General features: G+C 39.1%; 1 protein-coding gene across 4 annotated transcripts in view; it reads right to left on the minus strand.

The window, feature by feature from the left end:
• bahcc1b (BAH domain and coiled-coil containing 1b) overlaps positions 1–17500 on the minus strand; it is a 143797-nt gene that overhangs the window by 71739 nt on the left and 54558 nt on the right. The gene's annotated exons all lie outside the window — the stretch shown is intronic.

A 17500-nucleotide genomic window follows, 5' to 3' on the forward strand; every position in this document is an offset into this window, starting at 1 on the left:
CATACTACGTCCCTCCCGAACTCATTAAAGTACTGCTAATATGAAGTCCTTTACTTCCAACGTAACAAATGTCCAAATCATTATGATGCTAATGTGGCTGCTAATAGGGAAAATAGCATCCCTTTCATCACCATGGCAACTCCAGATTACCTACTTAAGTACTTTCATATAACGGTGGACCAACTAGGACAGTTCTCCTTATTCATCTTAATGTAATAGATTTTTTTCATGTTGTGGTACCTCAATTTAAAGGAGTGTTTTGAGATAAGTACTACGTCTCTGCTCATTGCTATAATTTAAGTTGCAAGCAGAAATTAGAGTTACGAGTATTTCCACCATCAGTTGGCGTAGCAAATGTCACAGTGAACCCCCCAAAAATATCCGGTCTTACTTGCTGCCGTTAGCTTACAGCTAAAGATGGCCATAACTTTGATTTCCACATGAGAAGGAAGAAAGTGAGTGTGAAAGACAAGGCTGAGAAGGAAGTGGAAGATTTTCAGTGAATTAAAAAAAATAAATCCCCAAAAACGACAATATTTGAGCATATCAATGCTAGTCTGCACCATACTGAAGCAGAATTAGTCTAACGCAAGCCAATAATGTTAAAATATCTTAATGGTATACACTCATCATAAGAATATGTAAAAGCTGCTGATGGTGTGCTTGACGGAGACACAGCTGGAAGAAGATACCGTAGAAGTCCACTCTCAAAGGTAAATAATGTACACTATTATTGCGTTACTTCATAAAAATACTGTAATTCTTATATATTTATTCATCCATCTCACTCCACACAGCGTTCTTAAACAGCTAATCTCAGTCCTACCCTAAATATAAATATAATAATTATAATTAATAATTTAATACTGTACATGTGCAATTTTGTATGAGTATGACAAAAAAAAAGCTCCTTGAATCCAAATATATTTATTTCAGTTGCCCTTCACCACATCGCGCTTCAAATATTGCTGCTTTACCACATCACAGATTGTAGCATACTGTACAATTTTTGGGGGTCGTAAATTATGCATTTTTTAACACAAAATCAAAAATATCAATACTAGACTAGTATCAGTAATGAGTGCTCTGTTCATGAATACTATTCAGGATTAAATGAGTGTAATGGGCACTAAAGGGTGTTGTTTCATGTCTAGAGGGCTTTCAATATGTTGAAAAAATTACTTAGAAGGTCCTGAACAGGTTTTAATGCTCTAGCCATGAAAATATTGGATTTATAATCCCTACTTTGCGGAAATTCATTAATCATGATCTTGTCCATAACCTATTAACAGCGATAAACGAGGGATGACTGTATATTGTTTTTATGCACTATTTCTCATTTAAAAGTTAGTTTTTCTATTTAAAATGCATGTTACATGTTAAGATTGTGCTGTTTTGGCAGGCCTACTTTCAAAGAGAGACGTTGATTTGAGATACAAGTGTTTTCAGTTAAGAGCTCCATCGCAGAACCAATTAAGATATTGAGATAGTATTGTAATTGTTGTCATCTTAGTATTTCCATTTATCGATGTAATTAATATTTTTTCTATTATCAAATTAATTGTATATATTTATGATTTATTATTAATCGTTTAATCTTTTTTTCTTAATGCTATCGGTCAATTGTTACATCATTCTAAATGTTGTGTTTTTGTTGATAAGGAAATGGTCACATTCAAACACAATGTGTGCAATCTCTCAGACATTGAGAAGGGAGTAATGTATAAGGTTGAATAAAGTCTGCTTCTTTCGGCTCCTTTTTGGACATTTTGAACTGTGCAAGACTAAATGTGATGTTCCTCGTTGTAACTTGTTAAGCATTTTTGAAAGAAATACGCCATTAGCATACCCATAGTGTTGCCTTAGTTTAAGCCGGGGGTGTCAAACGTACGGCCCCTTGGGCCGGATCAGGCTCGCGAACAGGTTTTATCCAGCCCGCGGGATGAGTTTGCCAAGTATAAAAATGAGCCAACATTTTTGAATGAAAGAAACTGCTGTTCTAAATGTGTACACTAGATGTCACAATAGCAATTATTTGCATATTTGTAGAAGACGCTACATATGTTTAAAAAAATGAAGCACATGATGTTAGTGCACCTATCGAGGAAAATAAGAAAACTACATAAATAACATCCTGTAATTTGATTTTGATATTTTTTCTATCTCGATAGATTGAAAATTAACACCAATGAGTTGACTGATGAACATTATCACATAATTTGTTCAGAAAGGATAAGTAACGACAAAAAAAGATAGAATACTATTAAATAAATAAATGATAAATGGGTTGTACTTGTATAGCGCTTTTCTACCTTCAAGGTACTCAAAGCGCTTTGACACTACTTCCACATTTACCCATTCACACACACATTCACAAACTGATGGAGGGAGCTGCCATGCGAGGCGCTAACCAGCACCCATTAGGAGCAAGGGTGAAGTGTCTTGCTCAAGGACACAACGGACGTGACAAGGTTGGTAGTAGGTGGGGATTGAACTAGGCACCCCCGGGTTGCGCACGACCACTCTCCCACTGCGCCACGCCGTCCCGCAATAAACCGCAATATGTAAGTGTAAAAAAAAAAAACAACAACATTATGATTTGTACATTTTCAGAATGTGCTTGTTCTTTGTTTAAACAAAAAAAAACAATCTGAAGTTTTCTTTATTTTTACGTTATCGTGCCGTGATTTTACCTGTCCGGCCCCCTTGGGAGTAGATTTTTCTCCATGTGGCCCCCCATCTAAAATTTGTTTGACACCCCTGGTTCAAGCCATGCAAAACAGGTGAAAATGTCAAGACTGGAGTCACATTGTTAAATGTTAAGTATGCATTCCAGCATGCTTTTCCATTGCTACAAGTTATTAAAACATTATCATTTTAAAACATGAATAGTATTTCGGCCTGTTTTTCTAAGACAGGGAATCACTTTCATAGTTTAGCGGTGCGAGCATGACCGTCTAAATCCGCTGAAGTGGTGAGCGAACGGGCTCAGTGTGTTCAGTGCGGCTGGTTTGAATGCGTCTGCACTTATCGGCGTGCTCTCATTTGGCGGAACAACCTGAACAGTTGTCGAGGGGAAGGAAGAAACAAATCCACAGGGAGTCAGGTAATTAGTCGCTGGATGGGGAGACAGAGCGAGTGTGGTGGGTTGGGTCGTTACCCATAAACACTGCCTCGGCGAGACAATTACGACAACACTTCGCATCCGAGCGGTCCACGCACGCACGCACGCGCACACATGCACACGCACACATGCACACGCACACACACACACGCACACACACACACGCACACACACACACACACACACACACACACACACACACACACACACACACACACACACACACACACACACACACACACACACACACACACACACACACACACACACACACACACACACACACACACACACACCCTGAGCTCCACCACAACCCAAAGCCTAGACAACCAGGCAGTTTGTTCATCATTTACGGATTTCAACAAGATTGTATACAATTTTACTCATCCAAGCGTGTTAAGCTTGCTTTGTGCACATGCTTCCCCAAAAGGTCCTCAAAGTTTGAAGCATGAAATGTCTTGTTAGGGTGAAGAAATACGACTTCAGGTGAGGCTGAGGGTACAGACCAGCTCTTAAATGATTAATTTATAGATTAATATAGATTTATAGATTAGTGCGTATGCCTCACAATATGAAGGTCCTGAGTTCAATCCCGGGCGTGGGATCTTTCTGTGTGGAGTTTGCATGTTCTCCCCGTGATTGCGTGGGTTCCCTCCGGGTACTTCGGCTTCCTCCCACCTCCAAAGACATGCACTTTGGGATAGGTTGATTGGCAACACTAAATTGGCCCCTAGTGTGAATGTGAGTGTGAATGTTGTCTGTCTATCTGTGTCAGCCCTACGATGAGGTGGCGACTCGTCCAGGGTGTAAACGCCTAACGCCCGAATGCAGCTGAGATAGGCTCCAGCAACCCCCGCCACCCCAAAAGGGACAAGCAGTAGAAAATGGATGTATGGATGGGTAGATTAAAGGTTCCATGTTACAGTATTTTTCATCTATTTTAAGCACGTCCCAGTGGTCCAGTCTTTGTATATCATACAGTACATACAATGGAGCCAAGATGCTGGAATGTAGACAGTCTAAAAGTGCAGTTTCCCATTCAGTTTGTGGCAGGCCGCCACAGATAAATTTGGACCACCACTAATAGGTTTGAAGCAAAGGAATTCTCCATGTTTACCCATGTTTATGTGGGAACACTGTTTTGAAAGCTATTGTTTTGAAAGTCTCACTTTTCTTGCTGATGTGCAAACAGCACTTTCTATCCATTCTATTCAGAGATATATATGAAACATTAATGGCTTCTCCTGAGTGTGTGTAATTACATTTTATAAATGTTCTGATATCAATGGCAGCTGTGTTTATTTAGCCTGTGACTGCTAAACCAATATGTGTCCTTAATTGAACAATTTGGCGGTCTAAAAAACAACATTTGTTAATATAAACAAGTAGCAAATACTTGCAGTTGCATATTGCTGATACATACACCTAAGTACAAGTGCATTAGAAACGTATCCAGTTACAAACGTGTCCGCATCATTCAACCTTTTATGAGCTTAACTTAATTAATTATTGTGATAATAAAATGTTGTAAAAAAAATGCAAACAATTCGTCATAAAGTTAGTGTTTTCATACTTGTTCTGGGTAATTTGACTTGATTAAACCTTTAAAATTCCACACTAAAAAATAAAAGTACATACCTTTATGCCATAAAATTAATGTTTTTCATACTCTGTGTTTTAATAAATTTTACTTTATCACATTTTTTCTAGCATTCCACACTAAAAGTATTGCTGTTATTTTTATTACCGTATTTCCTGGAATTGCCGCCGGGGCGCTAATTAATTTAAAACCTTTTCTCACTCCGGCGTTTACCAAAGACATGCAGTAAAGGCAAGCATGCTCTAATCATTTTGAAACCTCTTCTCACTCCGGCGCTTACTAAAGGCATGCGGTAAAATTAGGCCTGCGCTTATAAATTTGAGTGTGATGTAAGGATACCATCATAAAAAGCACACTTAATAAAAAAAATAAAAAAACGTTATTATGGTCTTACCTTTACTTATAAATTAAGTCCATCTGCAGCTCCTTCTGATCAAAAGCATCGATAACTCGTTCATAATTTCTTCTTTATCTTTCTTCAGTTTTAAAAGTCTCTCTGTCTCGATGGGGATCTTCCTTCATTACCTCCTGCTTCGTTTGAAAGTCCAGTTTAGAAAACCGTTTTATTTTAGATATGTAATCCTCCATGTTAAAAGTGCAAGCGAGAGGAAAAAAATAAACGATCTCTGCTCACTCTTGCTGCTTGTTGTCACTTCTTCTGCAGCAGAGTAGTCGCAAGAAGGATCACTAGCGCCCTGTACCACCAGGAGGCGGGAGTCATTTAATGACTCATATTTGACACACGCAGCTACGGTATATTAATAAAACATAGCTGCTTACTGTTATTTTTAGCATTTTCAATAGCTTGGACCTTAAATCGTACTGAATAGCTCTTAATCTTCTTCAGCCTCCTCCATTGTGAAAATGATGATGAGTTTGACCCGGCATAAATTGTAGGCATATGCTAATTATTTTGCGAAACGAGTTTGACCCAGCGGAAATTGTAGACATGCGCTAATAGAAATAATAATTTGCGAAACGAGTTTGACCCGGCGTTAATCCTGAGCCGGCGGTAATGCTAATAAGCATGCGCTAATAATTTTGCGAAACGAGTTCGACCCGGCAGTAATTCTAGGCAGGCGCATACTATATACAGTACCCGGCGGAAATTCAAGGAAATACGGTAATATCGTGTCGGACTAATATCGGTATCTGCCAACACTCAGGGCTCCAATGTTGGTAAAATATCGGAAGGGATTTGTATCCGGGCACCCCTAGTTTGTACTAACATTCAGTGTATTTGCCTAAAATATGGAGAAATAGAGTTTATTTCAATGGATGACAGACACACTTGGTGCTTACCCCGTGCTCCAGATTGAGTTCAGTCCAGTAGGAATCACTGACATGATGGTTTTAGTAAGCGATGCTTTGTGTGTCTGTAGCTTTAATGCTAATTAGCTATGTTTGTGCAGGCATGAGTCCAAAAAGCACTGTTATCTACTTTTTTATACTTCCTTCTGAAAACCAGTATTTTAAGTCATGTTACAAACTATGGAAAAAAATTGGCCTGTTATGCAAAATACTAAAATGTTCACTGTAGAGGATACTGGTCCTCAAGAGGATATACTGTACAAACCCCGTTTCCATATGAATTGGGAAATTGTGTTAGATGTAAATATAAACGGAATACAATGATTTGCAAATCCTTTTCAACCCATATTCAGTTGAATATGCTACAAAGACAACATATTTGATGTTAAAAGTGATAACAATTTTTTGTTGTTGCAAATAATCATTAACTTTAGAATTTGATACCAGCAACACGTGACAAAGAAGTTGGGAAAGGTGGCAATAAATACTGATAAAGTTGAGAAATGCTCATCAAACACTTATTTGGAACATCACACAGGTGTGCAGGCTAATTGGGAACAGGTGGGTGCCATGATTGGGTAATAAAGCAGCTTCCATGAAATGCTCAGTAATTCACAAACAGGAATGGGGCGGGGGTAACCACTTTGTAAGCAAATTGTCGAACAGTTTTAGAACAACATTTCTCAACGAGCTATTGCAAGGAATTTAGGGATTTTACCATCTACGGTCCGTAAAATCATCAAAAGGTTCAGAGAATCTGGAGAAATCACTGCACGTAAGCGATGATGTTACAGACCTTTGATCCCTCAGGCGGCACTGCATCAAAAACCGACATCAGTGTGTAAAGGATATCACCATATGGGCTCAGGAACACTTCATAAAACCACCGTCAGTAACTACAGTTGGTCGCTACATCTGTAAGTGCAAGTTAAACTCTACTATGCAAAGCCAAACCCATTTATCAACAGCACCCAAAAACGCCGCCCGCTTCGCTGGGCCTGAGCTCATTTAATATGGACTGATGCAAAGTGGAAAAGTGCCCTGTGGTCTGACGAGTCCACATTTCCAATTATGTTTGGAAACTGTGGACGTGTTCTTCTCCCGAACAAAGAGGAAAATAACCATCCGGATTGTTATAGGCGCAAAGTTCAAAAGTCAGGATCTGTGATGGTATGGGGGTGTATTAGTTCCCAAGGTATGGGTAACTTACACATCTGTGAAGGCACCATTAATGCTGAAAGGTACATACAGGTTTTGGAGCAACATATGTTGTCATCCAAGCAAATTTATCATGGACGACCCTGCTTATTTCAGCAAGACAATGCCAAGCCACGTGTAACAACAGCGTGGTTTCGTAGTAAAAGAGGCGGGTACGTTCCTGGCCCGCCTGCAGTCCAGACCTGTCTCCCATCGAAAATGTGTGACACATTAAGAAGCGTAAAATACGACAGTGGAGACCCCGGACTGTTGAACAACTGAAGCTCTACATAAAACAAGGATGGGAAAGAATTCCACTTTCAAAGCTTCAACAATAAGTTTCCTCAGTTCCAAAACGTTTATTGAGTGTTGTTATAAGAAAAGATGATGTAACACAATTGATAACATGCCCTTTCCCAAGTACTTTGGCACGTGTTGCAGCTAAGTTAATTATTATTTGCAAAAAAACATAACGTTTGAACATCAAATATCTTGTCTGTGTAGTGCATTCAACTGAATATGGGTTCAAAATGATTTGCAAATCATTGTAATTCATTTATATTTACATCTAACACAATTTCCCAACTCATATGGAAACGGGGTTTGTACATGTACACCACTTATATTCAACTAGCCACTTTTCCCAAAATATAAAGCCCTGGGGGACGGATTTCTCCCTTAACTATTACTCTTATTTGGTATATTCCGTGGAACCAGCGTCCTCTACAGTAGACATATGATTTTGGTCAATTTATTTTGTCAGAGTTACAAGCGCTCTGCTGTTTTTAAGGACTTTTTGCAAAATTGGTCAAAGTTTATCTCTTTGACAGCGCTCTCTAGTGTTTTAGGAATACACTGCAAAAATGTGAGCCTCTCACAAGCTGTTCTGAGCTTACTGTGGACCCCAACTTAAACAAGTTGAAGAACTTATTGGGGTGTTACCATTTAGTGGTAAATTGTACGGAAAATGTACTGAACTGTGCAATCTACTAATAAAAAAGTTTCAACTCACGGGCCACCAGTTGAATACCCCAAATGATGACAAAGAGAGGACCTAAAATAGAACCTTGAGGAACACTACTAGTATAACTAAAGAAGTTGAACAAATGACTAATGACTTAAGTAAACAACTCTTACTTACATAAATTACGTTACAAAAAAAATTGTAATGGACAAAAAAGGACCGGACTTAAAGGGGAACATTATCACCAGACCCATGTAAGCGTCAATATATACCTTGATGGTGCAGAAAAAAACCATATATCTTTTTAACCAATTTCCGAACTCTAAATGGGTGAACTTTGGTGAATTAAACGCCTTTCTGTTTATCGCTCTTTTTGCGATGACGTCAGAACGTGACGTCTCCAAGGTAATACAGCCGCTATTTTAATTTTCAACACATTGCAAACATTGGGTCTCAGCTCTGTTATTTTTCGTTTTTTCGACTATTTTTTGGAACTTTGGAGACATCATGCCTCGTCGGTGTGTTGTCGGAGGGTGTAACAACACTAACAGGGAGGGATTCAAGTTGCACCACTGGCCCGAAGATGCGAGAGTGTCTGCCGCCAGACCCCCATTGAATGTGCCAGAGTGTCTCCACATTTTACCGGCGATGACAGACATGGCACAGAGATGTATGGATAACCTGCAGATGCATTTGCAACGATAAAGTCAACGAAATCACAAAGGTGAGTTTTGTTGATGTTGACTTATGTGGTAATCAGACATATTTGGTTGCGGCGTGACTGCCAGCTAATCGATGCTAACATGCTACGCTAATCAATGCTAACATGCTAGTTACCGGCGGTGCTAAAGCAGACATGGCAGAGAGATGTATAGATAACCTGCAGATGCATTTGCAACGATAAAGTCAACAAATTCACAAAGGTAAGTTTTGTTGATGTTGACTGCCAGCTAATCGATGCTAACATGCTACGCTAATCGATGCTAACATGCTATTTACCGGCGGTGCTAAAGCAGACATGGCACAGAGATGTATGGATAACCTGCAGATGCATTTGCAACTATATTACGTTTCCTTCCACCCACATTTAATGCGCAAAAAACACTTACCAATCGAAGGATTTAAGTTGCTCCAGTGTCACGAAATGCGAAAGTCCTGATAGTTTGGTCCGCACATTTTACCGGCGATGCTAATGCAGCTATTCGGCCATGCTATGCTATGAATAGCGTCAATAGCTATTCCCTCAATAGCTTCAGTTACTTCTTCAATACTTTCATACTCCGACCATCCGTTTCAATACATGCGTAATCTGTTGAATCGCTTAAGCCGCTGAAATCAGAGTCTGAATCTGAGCTAATGTCGCTATATCTTGCTGTGCTATTCGCCATTGTTTGTTTACATTATCAGCACTGTATGACGTCACAGGGAAATGGATAGTCGGATCACAAATAGCAAAAATAAAGCACTTTAAAGCTTTTTTTAGGGATATTCCGGGACCGTTAAATTTTGAAAAAAAATTCAAAAAATACAACAACCCACTAGGAACTGATTTTTATTGTTTTAACCCTCTTGAAATTGTGATAATGTTCCCCTTTAAAGGCTTGCCTTGAGGAACGCCTCAGTTATGTAAATCACAAGTTAGGACCCCAGTATTCTATGTTTGCTGACAAGGATAAAATGTCAATGCAAGTATCTGCCAATGTGTTTAAGATACTTACATTAGTACGTGAAACAGACAGTATATTTTTTTTATGACTTCATGAAAATCCAGAACTTTGAGAAGAGACCGTTTAGCGCGTCTTCCCTTTTAAATTGGAACAAACAAGTGAGGGAGATGATAGATTTTTTTCTCATGGACACATACATTACAGCTATATTATTACACAGGACATTTTGCATGAAAATTATTTTCTAATGAGGTGTGTCCAAATACTTTTGTCCATGTATGTACTTCCCATGCCCTGTAATTAGTACGAGCAAAACATAAACTCTGATCTATTTTTTCCTGCTGCTTTCAAAAATATTTCTGGAAGATTTTTTTGTTTGCTTTGTGTTTTCTTTTTTTCTTTTTAAGCTCCAAACCGCGCTTGTACAACCGTAGATCAGCGGCCTCTCAGCCAGTCATAATAAAACACAAGCTCATATGTCTCAGGATGGTTTCACAAGGCCCCCTGGCAGTGCGGGCACACACACATGCGCACTCACGTTCACACACACACGCACACACACGCGCGCACACCCACACACACGCACACCCACACCCACACGCACACGCACGCACACACACACACACACACACACACACACACACACACACACACACACACACACACACACACACACACACACACAAGTCAGAAAGAAAATTATACACTCACTAGTCTGCCTGTATCTCATCTTTTATGACACAAAACCGAAAAAAGTCCTGTTTTCAGCTAAGCACTACATTTTTAAAGTTACAGCCATCTTAAAATGTCTCCAAAACCCTATAAAAGTTTGTCTTGATTAATTACGTCAATATAATCCTTGATTTTAAACAGTCGTCATATTGATTAGCATTCTTAGAGTTCCGCTGTGCCCATTTATTCCTTCGCTACCCTTCCGCTATGTCTCCATCTTTTTTCCAATAACTTATCTCTATCCATTTTGCCTGTTTTTGCCCCCATTCCCTCATTCCTGTCACCTCCCTCCCTGTCTATTTTCTGTCGGGAAGTTGAGGCGAAAATCATATTTGCCCACTTCCTCTGGCCGGCTGATATGGAAAATCCTCTGAGAGGCCAGCCGCTAACTTAAACCTTATTTCTGTCCCTGTTTGCTTACTTTGCCACCCCGCCCCGTCTCTTCCTGCCCCCTGTTTCCGCCTTTGTTTGATCCCGATCCCAACATTTTCTTTCCATCTGTCACCATTACATCCTCCTGTTGTTTATACCCAAATGATGCATGCATGCAAAAAAAAAACAACAAAAAAGTGTCACGCATGGACTGATGAGGTATTTCAACAGAGGGGTTACATGAGACGCAACGACGAGCTAAACAAGCGCACCCTAACTCCACTCAGCCGGGCTTTTTGCTTATCACATCAACCGCAGACATGCACCCAAAAATGAGATGCAACTGTGACCCAAGTGAACCTAGGATTATGTGGTACATGTCACTGTATGTGCTATTTACTATAAACAGAAGCTGCTGTCTGAGAAAAGTTGCTATAGTCTGTCTCCATAGTGGCAATTGAAGAAGAAATTGCACTTGTACGTGACCCGCTCTCCCGAATGGCATCATGTGATGGTAAACTGTGTCAATACGGCCGCAGCGAATCCTCAGATCAGATGCTGACAATCTCAGACAGCAAGAATCAGGACTTTCTGTTCATATTATTTCCTTCAGCTGCACTGACAGTTTGATGACTGACAGTAAAAAAAAAACCCTCCAAAGCTGATCAGGGAGAAAAGAAAAGGAGTGGACCTGCAGGTTTGGCTGCTTAGCATATTTCTGGTGTCGTCATTGATAACAGCGCTAAAAATAAGGGCATCTGTACAATTATCAGGGGAAAAAAAGCATTTTAAGCACCCGACACACACTCTAAAAACACAATGTCTTACTTTGTACAACTGCCTTAGTACTGTATGTGTTCAATATTCTTAAGTAATACCAACATCTAATAAAATGCATAGCAAAATTATGCACAATGTCATTTTTTAAACCGTTACCGATAACTTCCTGGTTCTCAAGATCAATAACAGCTTATTTATATTTATTTATTTTTTTCAATTTAGAATGAACTCATTTTTTGCACACCAGGCGTCTTCATAGGCTTTCAAAACACCTTCTTTGCAATGCTGACGTTCAAGTGGCCGACAAGGTTTGATGTCCATCCATCCATCCATTTTCTACCGCTTATTCCCTTTGGGGTCGCGGGGGGTGCTGGTGCCTATCTCAGCTACAATCGGGCGGAAGGCGGGGTACACCCTAGACAAGTCGCCACCTCATCACAAGGCCAACATATTGAAGCTTGATTTTTTTTCCCATTCTTACGGAATGGTTGCAGAATATTTGGTGCAAATAGCACGCAAAATGCCTTCCTTTGAAACAGTGAAGAAGTCCCACACCATGTTTGTTTACAGCAGGGGTGTCAAACGTACGGCCCGCGGGCCGGATCAGGCCTCCCGACAGCTTTTATTCTGGCTGCTTGATGAGTTTGTGAAGTATTAAAATTAGCCGCATTTTTTTGTAACGAAAGAAACTGCTGTTCTAAACGTGTCCACTGGATGTCACAAAAGCAATTCTGTTAGGACTAGCAAGAGGTACAAAGTAAAGCCTGGTTGCGGCTCCTCGCCCTCGACCCAAATGAAACTTAAAACCTGTCGTCTTATGTCTCCCATACTCCCCAATAATGTGTCTGTCAAAAACGAGAAAATGTAACCCTTTTGAATAGTTTATACCTCCGTTTCTGGACATGACAAAGGATGTATTTGATACCGAGAAGAGTTTACATATTGTGTTTTTTATTCAATGACAGAAAGACTGTGACTTAGTTTAATCCTGGCTTTGTAGATACACCGAGACCAAGTCTAAGCTCATTGTGTTTTTAAAACTGCACCAATTTTCTCAGACTTTTCAACAAACTGGAAGTGATTTGTCCAGAGGATTATTTGTGATTTGTACGTTTTCAGATTGTGCTTGTTCTATTTTTGGCTAAAGTAAAACAAAGAAAACAACCTGGAGTTTTCTTTGCTTTTAAGTTATCATGCCATGATTTTAACATTCTGGCCCACTTGGGAATAGATTTCCCTCCATGCGGCTCCTGAGCTAAAATTAGTTTGACACCCCTGGTTTACAGTAAGCTTGTGGGATGTTTACAGCACGGCAGGGGTAAGAGAAATGGGTGGCGTGACCAGCTCAGTGGCCTTGTGGTTAGAGTGTCCGCCCTGAGACTGGGAGGTCGTGAGTTCAAACCCCAGCCGAGTCATACAAAAGACTACAAAAAATGGGACCCATTAGCTCCCTGCTTGGCACTCTGCATCAAGGGTTGGAATTGGGGGTTAAATCACCGAATGATTCCTGAGCGTGGCCACCGCTGCTACTCACTGCTCCCCTCACCTCCCAGGGGGTGAACATGGGGATGGGTCAAATGCAGAGGACACATTTCACCACAACCAGTGTGTGTGTGACAATCGTTGGGACCATTTTTTTCTTCTATTTGCTCGCTCTAAGCCACCAACAGAACAATAAGGGTAATTTAAACGTTTTGTGTTTCTTTTGTGTTTCTTTTGTGTTTAGTGTTTTTTTTTTTTTTTTTTTTTTTTTTTTTTTTTTTTTTACAATGGCAGAATTCCTTATATCGGCCCAATAATTATCTTTCCGATATTTATCAAGCTCCCCCTAATAGAGAGCTAACTAAATTCAGGTAGAATAATAATTTTTTTTCTGCAGTCAAATTTTTTTTTTAAATTGCTCATAATTCTTAATTTATTATGTACATTTAACCAAACATTAAGTTTTACTCCCATATGAGGAAAACCACAATTTGCACAAAAATGACTATTATAAAGTTACAACTAAAATTTAACTCATAACAAAATAGCAGCACATGAACCACCTTTGGGTTAAATAGTCCAACACTGAGTACTGCACTAACAAGGACATTAAAAGAAAAGTTTTACACAAACTAAAAACAGGTTTACAATTCAACAAACACAAGGCATGCTGGTAAGGGAGTTTATGGTTATACTTCCCAGCACTCCACAACGTCAACTTGGTATTTGTTTTAATCATCCATCCATCCATTTTCTACCACTTGTCCCTTTTGGGGTCACGGGGGGCGCTTGTGTCTATCTCAGATACAATCGGGCGGAAGGCATTGCACCCTGAACAAGTCGCCCTCTTTTAATCAATTTATCTCAATTAGTTTTTAACAATGAATGGATAAAATTTAAAACTACATAAAATATTAAGTTAATTCCAACATAATTATGTCAGTATGACTCAAAAATAGGTTTCAACATTAGAGGTTAATTTAAATCAATAAATTTTAATTTTTTTATCTTAAAGCAGTGGTGATAATTGATGCTCTGCATTTTACAGTGCAGGCTAAACATTGATTCAAAACACTGCAATTATGAGAAAAATTGTAAAGTTATTGAATTGTAAGACCAGGGTTGGCTTTAAAAACACTTACATATATCATTGTAAGGATATGCCAATGCCAAACCTAATTAATTTATCTCAACAACAAAAAATAGCTGCTCAAAATTGTTTTTCTTTTAAGAATAACAGAATGCATTGTACATAAGTGCCCTCACATTTCCATCGCTACTTTTTTTTGTGTCCGTCAATTTTAATTAAACATGGTTCAAGAAGGGCAGGCTGTCAGTTTAAAAAGGAAAAAAAAAGGCTTTTAATGCAAAATCCAGAGAAGGTGAGGAATGATGAAAAGCAGCCAAGGTTAGTGTCTTATTTTTGGATGATAGGAAATCTGTTCTCGCATTTGTAGTAAAGTATGTGCAGAATGTTGCGTGTGGCGACATGAAACAAAAAATCTGGTGTGCGTGTGTGTTGGAAAAAATAACCCTGTAGCCTCTTTTTGAGCGTTTTTGTGTGTGTGTGTGTGTGTGTGTGTGTGTGTGTGTGTGTGTGTGTTTGTGTGTGTGTGTGTGTGTGTGTGTGTGTGTGTGTGTGTGTGTGTGTGTGTGTGTGTGTGTGTGTGTGTGTGTGTGTGTGTGTGTGTGTGTCTGCAAAGATCGAAGGTGAAACCTAACACAGGATGAAAAATAGCAGACCAGACAGTCCCAAGGTTTTCTCACTATTCCACAGAAGGGAAGGGAGGATAACAGGAGGAGGAGGATGAAGAAGAAGAAGAAGCAAACAGGGGAGGAGAGAAGGAAGACAACAGGAGCGTGGGTGTCATGGGCAGTGATATGACATGTCACAAGGCAACGTGTTCTCAAAAGAATTTGTAGAAAAAAATGTTGTTGGATTATTTTCCAGTACAATCACTGAGGAGGCAAAACAGTCAACAAACAATACATTTTGATCAGATTTGACAGCAATTAGGATGTCTTTATTTTTTTATTTCAATACATTACTGACTCAAAAATGGTTGATGCTATTGTATTAAGGTCTTTGGAGTTGCACTGGAAGACAATACCCATAAGAATAATGTTGTGTAGTTACGAGAACAAAAGTATGAAATGTTAAATGCAGGGTTTCGCTCAACTGACGGGATGCACATTTTGTCAGAGGCATTTCGTGTCGTCGCAGTTCAAAAAGGAATGAAACCAAGCGGGTTTAAATTTAGCCTTCAAAAACATATATGTTACACACATAATTATACGTTTGAAGTGAATGTCAGAGTATTATCAATCAACCTGAGGAGACACATAACAACGGCCTGATAGGTAAATTTAACCGAGGACAGTTGTACCTCAACTTAAGAGCGCTTGGACTTAAGTGTGTTTTAAGAAAAGAGCTGTTTCTTGGCTAATTATTATGCTGCAGTTTTTTGGAATTTTGAATCATTAAGAAATGACGATGGAGGGATTTTTTAATTTTTTTATGAATTCTAAATATTAAACAAACAAAAAAATGTAAGTCAGCTTACAGAGGAGGCAATGGGAGCTCCACTATTTTGTCCATAAAATCCGATAAATAAACATTCAAAAAGCGCCAACAATAACCCATTTATATTTTGTGATTTGAATATTAACCAAGTATTAGTTATATTGTTATTAAAAGTGCTAACAGAGACAAATTATATTGGCAATGTAATCACTTCCTGTGTGCCGATGTTTAAATCACTTCATGCATCTCACCCAGACAGAAGGTGGCTGGCGACATAATCGGACAAGTTGGGACACTTTGGCCGCCACTTAGGACCTGGAACTGTCGAGACTGATACGAAAAGTGCCCACCCTCCGCACTCCATCCTGTTTCTTCGCAAGGATTATGAACCATTTTTCATCTAAATGGGAATATATGAACATTCCAGCAGTCGGCATCCTAATCACAGCAGACCTTGTACAGTATGTGATGTTTTATTATTTTGTGGGCTCTCATGAAGTCTGCAGTGAGTAATTAGTGATGAAGAAAAAGAAAACGCAAACGTGATCCGTTTTTTAAATTAATGAGCCGCGAATGCTAAAATGATCAAATTATGTAAATATTAAATGTTATCATAGATGTGCTCAATACAACATTACATATATACTTACATTATGTATACAAAACCTAATGGAGGTGTTTGGATGTTGTTTTAAGAGCTTTATAGGACGGAATTGAACGGCTCCTATAGTCTCCATTGTAAGCTGACTTTCTATCAAATGTATTTAATATCTAGAATGCATTAAAAAAAAATCCATCGTCATTTCTTTCATAATGATTGGGAACGATAGACAAAATTCTCCAAAAAGTGCAGTTCCCCTTTAAGTTACAAGCAAAAATGCAAAACCATCTATCCCAACCAACCGTGGGAAGGAAGAAAGTGAATGTTAAGGACAGTACGGAGAAGACGTGGATGTGATTCATCGAAATAGAAAATTAATGATCAAAAAACATGACTGAGTGTGTTGCCATCTTGGCAAAAACATTTCGAGAGCATGAATCTGACGCCTGCCAAGAATGGTAAATAATATCTAAATGGTGGACATTTATCTATGGAAATATGGAAAAGCTGCTGATGGTGTGTTTGCTAGATAAACCAGCTGGAAGAAGACACCGTACAAATCCACTTTCCAAGGTAAATGCTGTATATTATTATTACATTGCTTCACAAAACTACTGTAGTTGTTGGTACTACATTCCACTGTATTGTTTTTATACAATATTTCATATCTTAGAATGTGTTGTTTTTTAAAAGGCATGTTACATGTTAATGCTGTGATGTGTTGGGGTCAAGCACAAATTTAATGGATTTAGATTAATTTCAATGGGCGGCTTGATATATAAGGGTTTTTCATTAAGAGACGCATCACAGAACCAATTAAGCTCCTTATTGTGGTACTTACTGTGTTTTGTTGCGGACGATTAAAAAATGTAATTCAATTTTTTTCTGCTCTTGCTCCGAGCACCTTAAATTCTCAGGAGCTTTCATAGACACTGATAGTATTTTATATCCATTATATTCCTTATGGCAGTGAAGGGAACATGAAGCAAAGAGGTAAATGTAGACTGCCGCTAATCAATATGCACCCTTACACACACATATACGAGTCTGACATGTCTGCTTGCACACACACACACACACACACACGCACACGCACACACACACACACACACGCACACACACACACACACACACACACACACACAC

Source organism: Nerophis ophidion, linkage group LG08 (genome assembly GCF_033978795.1).
Source record: "Nerophis ophidion isolate RoL-2023_Sa linkage group LG08, RoL_Noph_v1.0, whole genome shotgun sequence".
Lineage (NCBI taxonomy): Eukaryota > Metazoa > Chordata > Actinopteri > Syngnathiformes > Syngnathidae > Nerophis > Nerophis ophidion.